At 39.0% G+C, this 13,056-nt stretch overlaps 1 protein-coding gene across 1 annotated transcript in view; it reads right to left on the bottom strand.

The window, feature by feature from the left end:
- The window catches only part of RNF138 (ring finger protein 138, E3 ubiquitin protein ligase), a 39,573-nt gene that overhangs the window by 26,034 nt on the left and 483 nt on the right, over positions 1-13,056 (bottom strand). The window lies entirely within an intron of this gene.

Raw genomic sequence — 13,056 nt, 5'->3', positions numbered from 1 at the left:
ACTGCTGCTAAGTCACTTCAGTCATGCCCAACTCTGTGCAACCCCATAGATGGCAGCCCACCAGGCTCCCCCGTCCCTGAGATTCTCCAGGCAAGAACACTGGAGTGGGTTGCCATTTCCTTCTCCAATGCATAAAAGCGAAAGTGAAGTCGCTCAGTCGTGTCCGACTCTTAGCAACCCCCTGGACTGCAGACCACCAGGGTCCATCCGCACATGGCTACTGGAAAAACCATAGATTTGACTATACAGACCTTTGTCACCTAAGTAATATCTGATTTTTAATATGCTGTATAGGTTGGTCATAGCTTTTCTTCCAAGGAGCACACATCTTATCATTTCATGGCTGCAGTCACCATCTGCAGTGATTTTGGAGACCAAAAAAATAAAGTCTATCACTGTTTCCATTGTTTCCCCATCTACTTCGCATGAACTGATGGGACTGGATGTCATGATATTAGTTTTTTGAATGTTGAGCTTTAAGCCAACTCTTTTACTCTCCTCCTTCGTTTTCATCAAGAGGTTTTTTAGTTCCTCTTCACTTTCTGCCATAAGGGTGGTGTCATCTGCATATCTGAGGTTATTGATATTTCTCCCAGCAATTTTGATTCCAGCTTGTGCTTCATCCAGCTCGGCATTTCGCATAATGTACTCTGGATATAAGTTAAATAAGCAGGGTAACAATACACAGCCTTGATGTACCCCTTTCCCAATTTGGAATCAGTCTGATGTTCCATGTCTGGTTCTAACTGTTGCTTCTTGACCTGCATATAGATTTCTAAGGAGGCAGGTAAGGTGGTCTGGTATTCCCATCTCTTTCAGAATTTTCCACAGTTTGTTGTGATCCACACAATCAAAAGCTTTGGCATAGTCAATAAAGAAGACGTTTTTCTGGAACTCACTTGCTTATTTTATGATCCAACGGATACTGGCAATTTGACCTCTGGTTCCTCTGCCTTTTCTAAATCCAGCTTGAACATCTGACAGTTCATGGTTCATGTATTGTTGAAGCCTGGCTAGGAGAATTTTGAGCATTACTCTGCTAGCGTGTGAGATGAGTACAATTGTGTGTTAGTTTGAACACTCTTTGGCATTGCCTTTCTTTGGGATTGGAATGAAAACTGACCTTTTCCAATCCTGTGGCCACTGCTGAGTTTTCCATATGTGCTGGCATATTGAGTGCAGCACTTTCACAGCATCATCTTTTAGGATTTCAAATAGCTCAACTGGAATTCCTTCACCTCCACTAGCTTTGTTCATAGTGATGCTTCCTAAGGCCCACTTGACTTCCTAAGGCCCAGTGAAAACTGGTTCCATTTAAAAGGATGAAAAATTCGAGGTCTGTCAATTCTTCCCAACAATTGTCAGCTCTCATCTACAATTATGTTGGTAGCTGCAAAAAAGTTCATGATTATTTCTTTTTTCCAACTGAAATGACCTTCTTTCTTATCATGCTATCTGAATTGTACTGTCTGATATTAATATTTCTATACCAGCATTCTTTGGGATAACACACAAATACACTCAGAAAAGTTAGCACTTTTACTCTCTGAAAGACTCAGTTCTGGTAAAATTACACATGCATTCCTAGAAATGACTGCACTATACAAAGTCATCCAGTAAAAATCAAAGAGTTTATGGGAAAAATGCGACTGGGGCAAAACTCAAATGTGAACATCTGAAAGAATACTCTATGTAAAGTTTTAATTTAGTCTGAAAAAAGTACACACTACTCATTACAATAACCATGAAAGAGTATTTTAGCTTTATTTATATTTTATATTCCCTAAGGGAAATGCTGTAAGCAAGTATGAATACAATTTTTACGTACACTATGCTACGGGAAGGGAAAGAATATATGTTCAGATTTGCTTATGTATATGTAAAACTTCTGAAAAGATACCAAAGAAATAGTGATATATACTGGGGAACTGTGGGGCAGAGGTGGATACAACAAGTGACAATAGGAATAAGATTTGGGGAAGTTCTCTGCTGGCCTAGTGGTTGGGATTTCAAGCCTTCATTTCTGTGGCCTGGGTTCAATTCCTGGTCAAGAAACTGAGATCATGCAAACTGTGTGGCTTGGCCAAAAATAAAAAACCCTAAGTCAAATCTTAGTAACTATGCACAGCTATCCTTTAAATAGACACTAAAACTACTTCTTAAAGACCGGTAAAAATATATCTTAGAAAGCAAAACTGATTTACAAAGGTGCAAAAACAGCTTAATGAAGGAAAGATAGACTTTTTAATAAATGATGCTAGAGCAACTGGAAATCCATAGACCAAAAAAATAAACTCCACTCAAACTGCCTCTTTATATAAAGTTAATTCAAAACAGATCACAGACTGTAGTAAAGTGGGTTATGGCCATCCAAAGATATAGTCACTTCCTAATTCCCAGGAGAAGATAGTATCACCTTATATTATAAGAGATCTGATTACCATTAAGGCTTGGGGATGAAGAAATTAGCTGAGATTATCCAAGTGGGTCCCAAATGCTACAAGTCTTTGTAAAAGAGGCAGAAGGAGATCTGACACAAACACACAGAAGAAAAGCCATACTGAGATGGAGGCCAAGACTGGAGTGATGTGGCCCCCAGCTTCTCAAGGCCCTGCCAACACCTTGACTTTGGCCAACTCAAATTGATTTCAAACTTCTATCCTACAGAACTGTGAAAAAATTCATTTCTGTTTTAAAGTCACCAAGTTTGTAGTAATTTGTCATAGCAGTCCTAGGAGACCAATTCACAGAGCAAAATGTAAAACATAAACCTTTCAGAAAAAGGTAGAAAATATTTAGAATACAGAGCTAGACAGAGTTCTTAGACTTAATGTTGAAAACACATTTCACAAGAGGAAAAATTGATAAAGTGGACATTATAGAAATCCTAAATGTTTGCTGTGCAAAGACTGTTAAAAAGACAAAAAGAGAATCCAAAGACTGGGGGGAAAAATTGTAAATCATGTATCTAACAAAGGAGTAGTATCTAGAATACATAAAGAAGTCTCAAAGCTGAAAAGGAAAAAGCAAATAATCTAATTTAAAAACATAGGCAAAAGAAACTGAACAGACATGATGCTAATTTTACCTGAGAAGATACAGATACTAAACAAGCACATGAAAAGATGTTTAACATCATTAGCCATTAGTAAAATGTAAATTAAAGTCATCAGATATCACTGCACACACTGAAATGGCTTAAATTTTTAAAAATTGACAACATGAAATGCTGGTGAGGATACAAAGAAACTGGATCACTCATACATTGCTGGTGGAAATGTTAAATGGTACAGATACCGTAGGAAATGATCTGGCATTTTCTTAAAAGATAAAACATGCAACCACCATATGATCCACTAATTGTGTTCTTGGGCATTTATCCTAGAGGAATGAAAGTTTATGTTCACACAAAAATCTGTACATGATTATTTATAGCAGCTCTATTTGAAATACTCAAAAACTGACTATTCCAGATTGCCTTCAGTGGATCAATGTTTAATCAAAATGCAGTACATCCATACCATGTATGCATGCATATTCACCAATAAGAGGAAATAATGGTAACACACAAAAACCTGAATCTCTAGAGAATTGTGCTGAGGGGAAAAAAGAAATCCCAAAAAGTTATAAATTGTTTGATTCCATTTATATAACATTACATAACATTCTCTGGTAATAGCTCTATTGAAATATGAGGATGAGATGGCTGGATATGGCATCACCAATGCAATGGACATGAACTTGAGCAAACTTGGGGAGATGATAAAGGATAGGGAGGCCTGGTGTGCTGCAGTCCATGGGGTCACAAAGAGTCAGACACAACCGGGCGACTGAACAACAGCAACTATTGGATAAAACTCACATACCATACACCATTCACCCATTTAAAGCGTACATTTCAGTGAGCTTTTATTTTTTTATTGTATTTTACAGAGTTGCACAATATTTAAGATTCTTGAAATGACAAAATTATGGAAACAGAGAGCATGAGAACATTAGTGCTTGCCAAGGGTGAAGGAGGGACAGAGTGGAATCAAGAGGAAAGTGGGTGTGACTGTACAAGAAATACAGGAAAAATCTTTGTGGTGATGGAAATGTTTTTTATCTTTATCAATGAGATATCCTGGTTTTATTTACAAGACATTATGATTAAGGGAAACTGGGTCAGGGTACACAATTTGTATATTATTTCTTACAACTACATGTGAATCTACAATAATCTCAAAATAAATAACTTATCCATATATTATAATGAATATTCACCTAATAATATGCTTTAAGTACTTACTACATAACAGACACTAGGGACACATCAGGGAACAAAAGTGATGAAAATCCCTACCTTGATGGGACTTACAGCATAGGTACTGGCACCAAGTTTGTGTGTGTGTATATACTATATCTCAAAACAGTTAACAAGTCATATGATACTGTGCTAAAAATTAGCAAAAGTTACTAATGAAAGTGAAAAATCCCCAAAGAATCAAATTAGAAGAATTCAAATATACTAAAGAGATTTTACCAAAAATAGAAAAGGAATACCCTCTAAGAAATACTAAGGTCAACTAAATAAGATAGGCAAATTAATAATGATTCAAAACCATGTATCTGGGAGAATGGCATTAAAACATGTATAATATCACATAAGAAATGAATCGCCAGTCCAGGTTTGATGCAGGATACAGGAAGCTTAGGGCTGGTGCACTGGGATGACCCAGAGGGATGGTATGGGGAGGGAGGTGGGAGGGGGGTTCAGGATGGGGAACATGTGTATACCTGTGGCGGATGCATGCTGCTGTATGGCAAAGCCAATACAATATTGTAAAGTAAAAATAAAAATAAATAAATAAAATTTCTAAAAGTTTAAACAAAAAAACCCATATATCTTAGTAGATTCCAAGTAAGTCTGAAAATGGACAATTTTCTTTAGAAGATTCAACAAACAAAAAAATGGACAGCATTATAACTTAGATAAAAGGAATCAAGTATCTCAAATCTGAATGTATAATAAGATACAGTAATCTACCAAAACAAACAAAAGGCAGGAAAATAATGTAAAATAAGTAATAAATTACAATGGGTTATTACTGAATCAGTCATAGAAATGACCACAAATGTACATAAAGCACATTCTGAACAATAAAATTATAAATTAGGATATAAATATTTAATATGGAAAAATGCATATAGCTTGCTAGCAACTAAAAAAATAAATTTTAAAGTGACTTCTAGACACCATTATGAACTGTATTAAACTAACAAAATACTGGTTTACAAAAAAAGCTGGCAAAATACAGATATACTTTAATAGTATTAATGGCATTGTGTAAGCCCAGGTTTGTAGAAAGCAACATGACATCTATACAAACAGCAGAAACTATTTTTTGAGCATTTAACATGTGCTAGGCAGGGTTCCAGAAACTTTATCTTAACATACATTATCTTAAGTTCTTAATAATAAATAAACGTTTAAAAGTTCCTTTATTTTACAGATAAGGAAACGAAGACTTTACAAAAAATAAGTAAACAGGGCTTCCCTGGTGGTTCAATGGCTAAGACTGAGCTCCCAAGGCAGAGGCCCGGTTCAAGCCCTGGTCAGGGAACTAGATCCCACTTGCCACAACTAACAGTTTGCATGCCACAACAAAAAGATCCCACATGTTGCAATGAGGACCCAGCGCAGCCAAACAAATAAATACCTTTATAAATAAACCTGTAAGAGACTAAGGCAAGGTGTTTCTTTATCGAAAAACAAGGCCCTGAATTTTCCCTCACCCCAAAATACTCTATATACAAACACAGTCCTCCACAAATTAACACCTACATGTCACTTAAACCTCAGCAACAATTTCACTTCCTCAAGAAAGGTCTTTGACTACTGAACCATCCACTCACCAACCCACCTAGATCTGCTCCCCTTCTTATGCTTGCTCTTTCAACCTGTAGGTTTGTAACTACACATTTATCTGAGTGTTTATTTGAACTAAAATGTGTCTCATCAATGCCAATTCTGAGGGCAGGGATCATATCTAACTGTACACCACTGTATGACCAGCACTGTAACACAGAGCTGGGCACGTAGTTGTTGCTCAGCCATAAGTCATGTCTGACTCTTTGTGACCCCATGGACTGTAGCAAGCCAGGTTCCTTTGTCCTCCACTATCTCCCAGAGTTTGCTCAAATTCATGTCCATTGAATCAGTGATACTATGTAACCATCTCATTCTCTGCCACCCACTTCTCCTTTTGCCTTCAATCTAGTAGGCATTGAATGCTAACCTACCTTAACCTAATCCAAAAATTTACTTAACCCAAAATACAATCCACAGTCCTCAAATCAAAACCATGAGCACCTTTCATGTACAAAATACTTCAATATAGCTATAATCATTCTTGTGTGACACAGCTGACAAATTCCCTTGTATTTACCCTCTGACCCAGCAACTCCACTTGTGAGAATTATCTTACAGGAAAAACTCTCACATGTGAAATGGTATTCATACAAGTTTAATCACTGTGGCACTATCTGTAACAGCAAAAAGACTGGAAACAACCTACATGTCCATCAGGTAAGAGATTAGCTAAATAAATAATGATACATCAAAAACAGAATACTAGAACACTCAGTACGTTCCATTGGGGTCAGGAATTTCTGTCTGGTTTGTTGAACCCCTAGAGCCCTAGAATATACAATAGTACTGTCAGCACATCATGGACACTCAGTGTTGGCTGAATGAATTAATGAAAACTCTACAACCAGAAAAAAAAGAGAAAAAAAGAAGACCCTTTATGTACTGATATAGAATAACCTCCGATACACCAAAACATGAAAATAGCAATGTACAAAAGAGTGCATATAGTATGCACTCTGGAAGAATATATAAGGTAACAGTGACTGTGGGAGACAATCATATTATTTCCTTTTGTACCTTTAAAATTGTGAATTACAATATTCTCCATTCACAATAATACCTTCGGTATTAAACACATGGACCAACACACTAGAAATAAGATTCCTTCTTGTTTACAAAAATAATCTAGCTTTTCATGTTAGATGCTATAGGTACTAAATTAAAAATATTTTTATATTTTGATGGGTTTTGAAAACTATAAAATATACATACAAGATTATTACTATCATTCACAAACATTACCTCATTTGGTCCGTGCAATAACACTGAGAAACAGGCTGCTTTTACCCCTGTTTTATGGAGAGGAAAACAGACTAAAAGGAGATAAATCACTTGACCAAGTGATACAGCTAGTAAGCTGTGGGCTCCAAACACAAATCCATTCATATAATTATTCAGTATGTAAAAGTAGACCTGGGTTGCTGCCTTTTAAGAGCTTCCAGTCTAACTGGAGAAAATGGCATCCATCAAATCAACTGACTCCAAAAATATTATGATTATAAACTGTGATAGGTGGTACACAAAGGAAGTTATTCAGGTCTTTTATCTCCATTCTACTGTTTCTGCCTCTGTACCATCATGCACATTTCTTCAGATACAAAACTGCTTATTCCTCATCTCCCTTTCACTAGACTATCTGAATTTGCTAGACAAAGTTTATTTCAAAACAAACTAGAATGAGACGGAAAAAAGGTACAAGTCAAGATTACTAGAACTATGTTGATATATCAAAGGAGCCTGCATCTTTAGGATAGTGAAACAATTTAAAAGGTTATCTTTAAATTTCTCCTACCTTTAAGCAAATGCCAGATGAATTTTCCTTATCCATTCTCCAAACAACAGGTTGATCAGACACTGGAAGAGAAAAGCAACTTTCCCATCCATCAAGCTCCTGCTTCACTATTAATTTTAAATTGTGTATCTTTTCTCTTCCTAGTGTATAATCAAAATCATTTCCCAAAATAACTTAAAACTTTCAAAAATCAGATATTTCAAGGTAGTCTTCAAGACTAAATCAAATCAATCTTCTGTTATATAATTAAATAGCATAGTTTTTTAATGATACCACTTTATAAATATTTTTCAAAAACATTTAGATAAAGTCTCAAAAACTTTAAGAAAAAGATGGCCTAGAGCAGCATTTATTAAATCAGCAAGAAACCATATGAGCCTAGCTTTCAGAATTATAATTAGTATACAGAAAAGAAGAAATTTAAAAATATGTAATACGAGCATGAATGCCCAAACAGGATACCTATAAAGTTGCTCAAATTATAAGAAACATTAAGTGAAAATTCAGGGACTGGATAATCCAAAGCAGGTCAACAAAGAATCATAAACACACACACAAAAATCATACAAATCTGTGCTTAATGAGAAGTGGAAGCTGATCTATATCAGCTCATTTTAAAAGATGCTTCCTGGGACTTCCCTGGTCACCCAGTGGTTAAGACTCTATGCTCCCAGTTTAAGGGAGCACAGGTTGGATTCTTGGCCAGGGAACTAAGGTCCTGCATGCAGCCTGGTGCCACAAAAATAAGTAAATAAAAGATGCTTCTTACATATATGCACCAAAGCAAATGGATTAGACTTCCATTTTTAAGAGTCTGGCAAGGCATTAACTTGTCATATGTAATTTTCACAGTTATAGAGCTTAGATCTAACAGCATACAAAGTTATTTCCTTAACCATTCAAAATAGACAAAGGTTTGGTTCACTACTGTACCGCACAGGGAGCTTAGCTTGGTGCTCTGTGGTGACCTAGATGAGTGGGACAGGTGTATGCGGAGACTGCGGGGGGCGGTGGGGGGGGGGGCAGGTTCCAAGAGGGAGAGGAAATGTGTACATACAGTTGCTTCCCTTTGTTGTACAGCAAAAATCAGTACAACATTGGAAGGCCACTATACCCCAATAAAAAACAAAAAACACCTGAATTCCTACACTACAAAAAAAAAAAAAAAATCACTCAGTAAAAGCCAAAGTTCTTACAATGTTCTGTAAAGCCCTGCTCATAGTACTTAACACTTTCTAACAAACTGTATGACTTATTTGTCATGTTGTCTATTGCCTACCTCCCCAACTAGAATGTAAGTTCAGCAAAGAGAAAAATTTTGTTTTGTTTCTGCCTGGTACATAGTAAGTATTAAATAAAGATTTTTGAATGAATCGGGAAAAAAAGGGAGGTTTGGTTCAAAGAGCCTTTGAAGATTACAAAGGATAAAACCAAGAGAGATAAATACTTTACCATTATGCCAGTCTGTACTTTCTGAAACATATCTGCTCAACTTTAATATTGTTAATTCATCTTTGTGTGTTTTTCAAAATATCTGACCACTCTAAGGCATCTGACACTCCTGACTACTTTTTCCTTAAAATTCTTCTTGGTTGCTTGTCACACTCTATCCTCATTTTTCTTCCTATTCTGTCTAATCCTCCTTAGGCTGCACTTTTTCTCAACTCCACATTTAAACATGTGTTCTCCAGCACTTTGTTCCATCTCAATCTCTGCTATCTTTCAATTTATATACATCCCCCAGTGGCTTCATCCGTAGTCATAGCTTTAGTTCCATGCATTCCAGATCTTTGTACATACACTTAACTACTGGACAATCATCAAATCTTACACAATCTCCTTAAAATGTCAGGAACCTTTTCTCTCCAGTCCCTCTACTGTTACCTTGGTTCAAGTTCTAATCATTTCTCTGACAGAGCAATGATGATCTCTTCACTAATTCCACCAGTACCAAGCTAGACCAGGCTAGTAACTATAAGTATTCTAAAATTTAAATGTGACCATACTGCTCCCCTGACAAAATTATTCAGTAGATCTTTATGGTTTTCAGCAAGAAATTCAAATTGGCTTACACTATAAATTCCTGCCAACATCTCTAAGCTCCATCTCACTACTCTCATCTTTGGCTCCAACCAAACTTTATAACCTGGAAACAGTCATCTCTGGTAACCCCTCCCCTTGCTGTACACCTAATCAGGGTATTCCCCAACAAACCTTGAATACCAATTCTGACCTAAACTATTACTTCATGCAGGAACTCTCTCCTCTACTCATAGGTTAATTTAGATACCTGCTTTCAAAGCTCACATAAAATTTCCTCAATTCCATACCATTCATATTCAGATACAGATCTTCTCCATTAAACTGTGAACATTCTCCAGAGAAACAGCACTTTGTATACTCTGTACCTGACACCCAGAAGGCATCCAACAACAGCTGTTTGAAGGAATGTTACTCTTGCGTTAGTCACTCGGTCATGTCTGACTCTTTTGAGACCCCATGGACTGTAGCTTGCCAGGCTCCTCTGTTCATGAATTCTCCAGGCAAGAATACTGGAGTGGGTAGCCACTCCCTTCTCCAGGGGATCTTCCCAACCCAAGGATGGAATCCCGGTCTCCTGCATTGCAGGCGGATTCTTTACCATCTGAGCCACCAGGGGATGAATGAGGATTAAATGGGAATCTATTTTTTTGGTAAAGTTATTCCAGTGATAATGAATCTGCTCCTTTTACCAGAATAGGCAAATCCTTCACTGCCGCTGAAATGGCATAGGGGCTCAAAGCTCTCATCACCTCATCTCTCACTGCTGCTGCTGCTGTGAAGTCACTTCAGTCATGTCTGACTCTGTGTGATCCCACAAACAGCAGCCTACCAGGTTCCCCTGTCCCTGGGATTCTCCAGGCAAGAATACTGGAGTGGATTGCCATTTCCTTCTCCAATGCATGAAAGTGAAAAGTCAAAGTGAAGTCGCTCAGTCGTGTCCGACTCTTAGCGACCTCATGGACTGCAGCCTACCAGGCTCCTCCATCCATGGGATTTTCCAAGCAAGAGTACTGGAGTGGGGTGCCATTGCCTTCTCCGCATCTCTCACTACTCATGAACAAAAAATTCCTTTTGTAGCTAAATATAAATTTGTTTGAGGCCCAGGTTTGTTCTCTGTGAAAGGGGAAGAGCAAATGACATTCTAAACTAGGTTTTTACAATATAATTTTATTTCCCCACTAAACTCCTTCTAATAATACCCTGTTCTACCATTATCACCCTTTCCAAAGAAAATGTTTTCTCCTTCCACCTTAATTTATTGTTTAGTCAGAACCTTAGGGCAACTGTGTATGTGTCTGATGGAGGACAGTGTGGGTAAAGGAGAGGATGGAGGATAAGTAGAACGTGTCCATTTCTCTTACCAAAATCTAGTCCCTATTTTATTTCCACATCCCAGCCCAAAGAAGATGATTTGAGAAAAACCCTCAACAAATCATCTCCACACTCATTTCCACAGCCTTTAGGTCAAGCCAAACTACAGTCTGATTTAACAAAATGTCTCACAGGGAAGTGAACCAGAGCAAACTGCATGGAATTTTGAGGGGAATGGAGAAGGCAATGGCACCCCACTCCAGTACTCTTGCCTGGGAAATCCCATGGACGCAGGAGCCTGGTGGGCTGCAGTCCATGGGGTCGCTAAGAGTTGCACACGACTGAGTGACTTCACTTTGACTTTTCACTTTCATGCACTGGAGAAGGAAATGGCAACCCACTCCAGTGTTCTTGCCTGGAGAATCCCAGGAACGGGGGAGCCTGGTGGGTTGGGGGTCGCACAGAGTGGGACACGACTGAAGCGACAGCAGCAGCAGCAGCAGAGATTACCATGAGCTCCATGAGGTCAGTGACCCAATGGATACTAGAAATGATTCTGTCCAAAAAAGACCTACTGCCTTACTTTGCCCTCCTTCCCTCCCTTTCTTCTATCCACTGCCAGCCCAAGCGCAGGCAAGCAACCAAGTTAAACACTTGTAGATTAAAAGCCAAAAGGCATACACTGTGCCCTAAACATTTCAAGATATTCTTTTAACTACCTGCATTTGTTGCACCAAATAATAAAGGAATAAAGACTGTCATTCATCTCCCATAAGCGGAAAAACTGTAACTGGTGTAACTTCTATCAAGAAAAGTCACATATTCTTGGGCTCATACAAGCACTACAGAAGAGTAAGGAAGACAACAGATTTGGAATCAGAGTGAGAAGAGTGGGTATCAAGAAACAGCTGTAAGGAAATTTGAGACTAACCCCAAATTCAACAACCCATTCTTCACAAAATTATAGAACCCAGTGGAAAGAGAAATCGATTTAGAAAATGGTTCGATTCCTTTCAGCAATTTACAAGCACACAGAACTTTCAAGTCTGGGTGTATTTTTTTCAAAACGAGATTTCCAAGCCTCACCTGCCAGAAATTCTTTTCTAAGTTTGGAATGGAGCCTGGGAATTGGTGTGTTTATTTAAAATGTTCCCCCAGAGACCCCGATCGGCAGTCAGGTTTGTCAGAAGTGCTATATACCTTTACAAGAAGGGCTCCTTCTAATTCTTACTGACATCCTAGCAGCCTCTATTAATTATCGAAGTGCTTCCTTTAAATATGCTAAATCGAACAGCACCAAGCCACCTCAACCAGCCAACCCCTCGCTGTGCTCCATCACCCTCCCTACGGTTACAGCCTTCATTTCAGTTCATTCCTCACAAGGGCGGTCTTTCTCATTTCCATCGTTGTAACAATCAAGTAATAAGCAGAATGGTAAAACAAAGGGAAACTATCACTTCAATACCCGGAAATCCTGTCAGTTCTAACATATGAGGGAAGCCGATCCATTCTACAGCATTCCAACCTGCACTGAATTTTGAACCGATTAAAACACTCTCAAGGGTGGTCTGTGAAGCGGGACTGAAAGGCTAAGTTAGATAAGAGCTCTAAATCTGGAACGATGGGCGGCCAAGATCCTGAAAGGAAAAGGGAGACCTGAGAGCCGGGGTGGGGGGTGGGGTCGCGGCGAGCGGGCACCTCAGGCCGGTTTTGACACTCGACACCCCAGCCTTCACTCGGGTTGCTAGGAAACAAAAAAGGCTCCACGTTCTCTGCAGTTCCTCCCCGGCCCTCAGCAGAGGGCAGGGGCCTCGAGGAGAGAGGACGCCATGGGGACTGGCCTGGGCACTGCCCCGGGGGCGCGACGACGAGGGAGCCCCGGGGCCAGACGGCTCGGGCTCAGGGGGACGGGCGCAGTGATCGGAGGCAGGGCGGCCCGGCCTCCGATTGACCGGGAATGGGCCCTCAGCGCCGAGCTGCGGAGAGGGGAGGCCGCGGC

Source organism: Bison bison, unplaced genomic scaffold (genome assembly GCF_000754665.1).
Source record: "Bison bison bison isolate TAMUID 2011002044 unplaced genomic scaffold, Bison_UMD1.0 scf7180017864498, whole genome shotgun sequence".
Classification (NCBI taxonomy): domain Eukaryota; kingdom Metazoa; phylum Chordata; class Mammalia; order Artiodactyla; family Bovidae; genus Bison; species Bison bison.
This window is presented reverse-complemented; position numbering and strand designations above follow the sequence as displayed.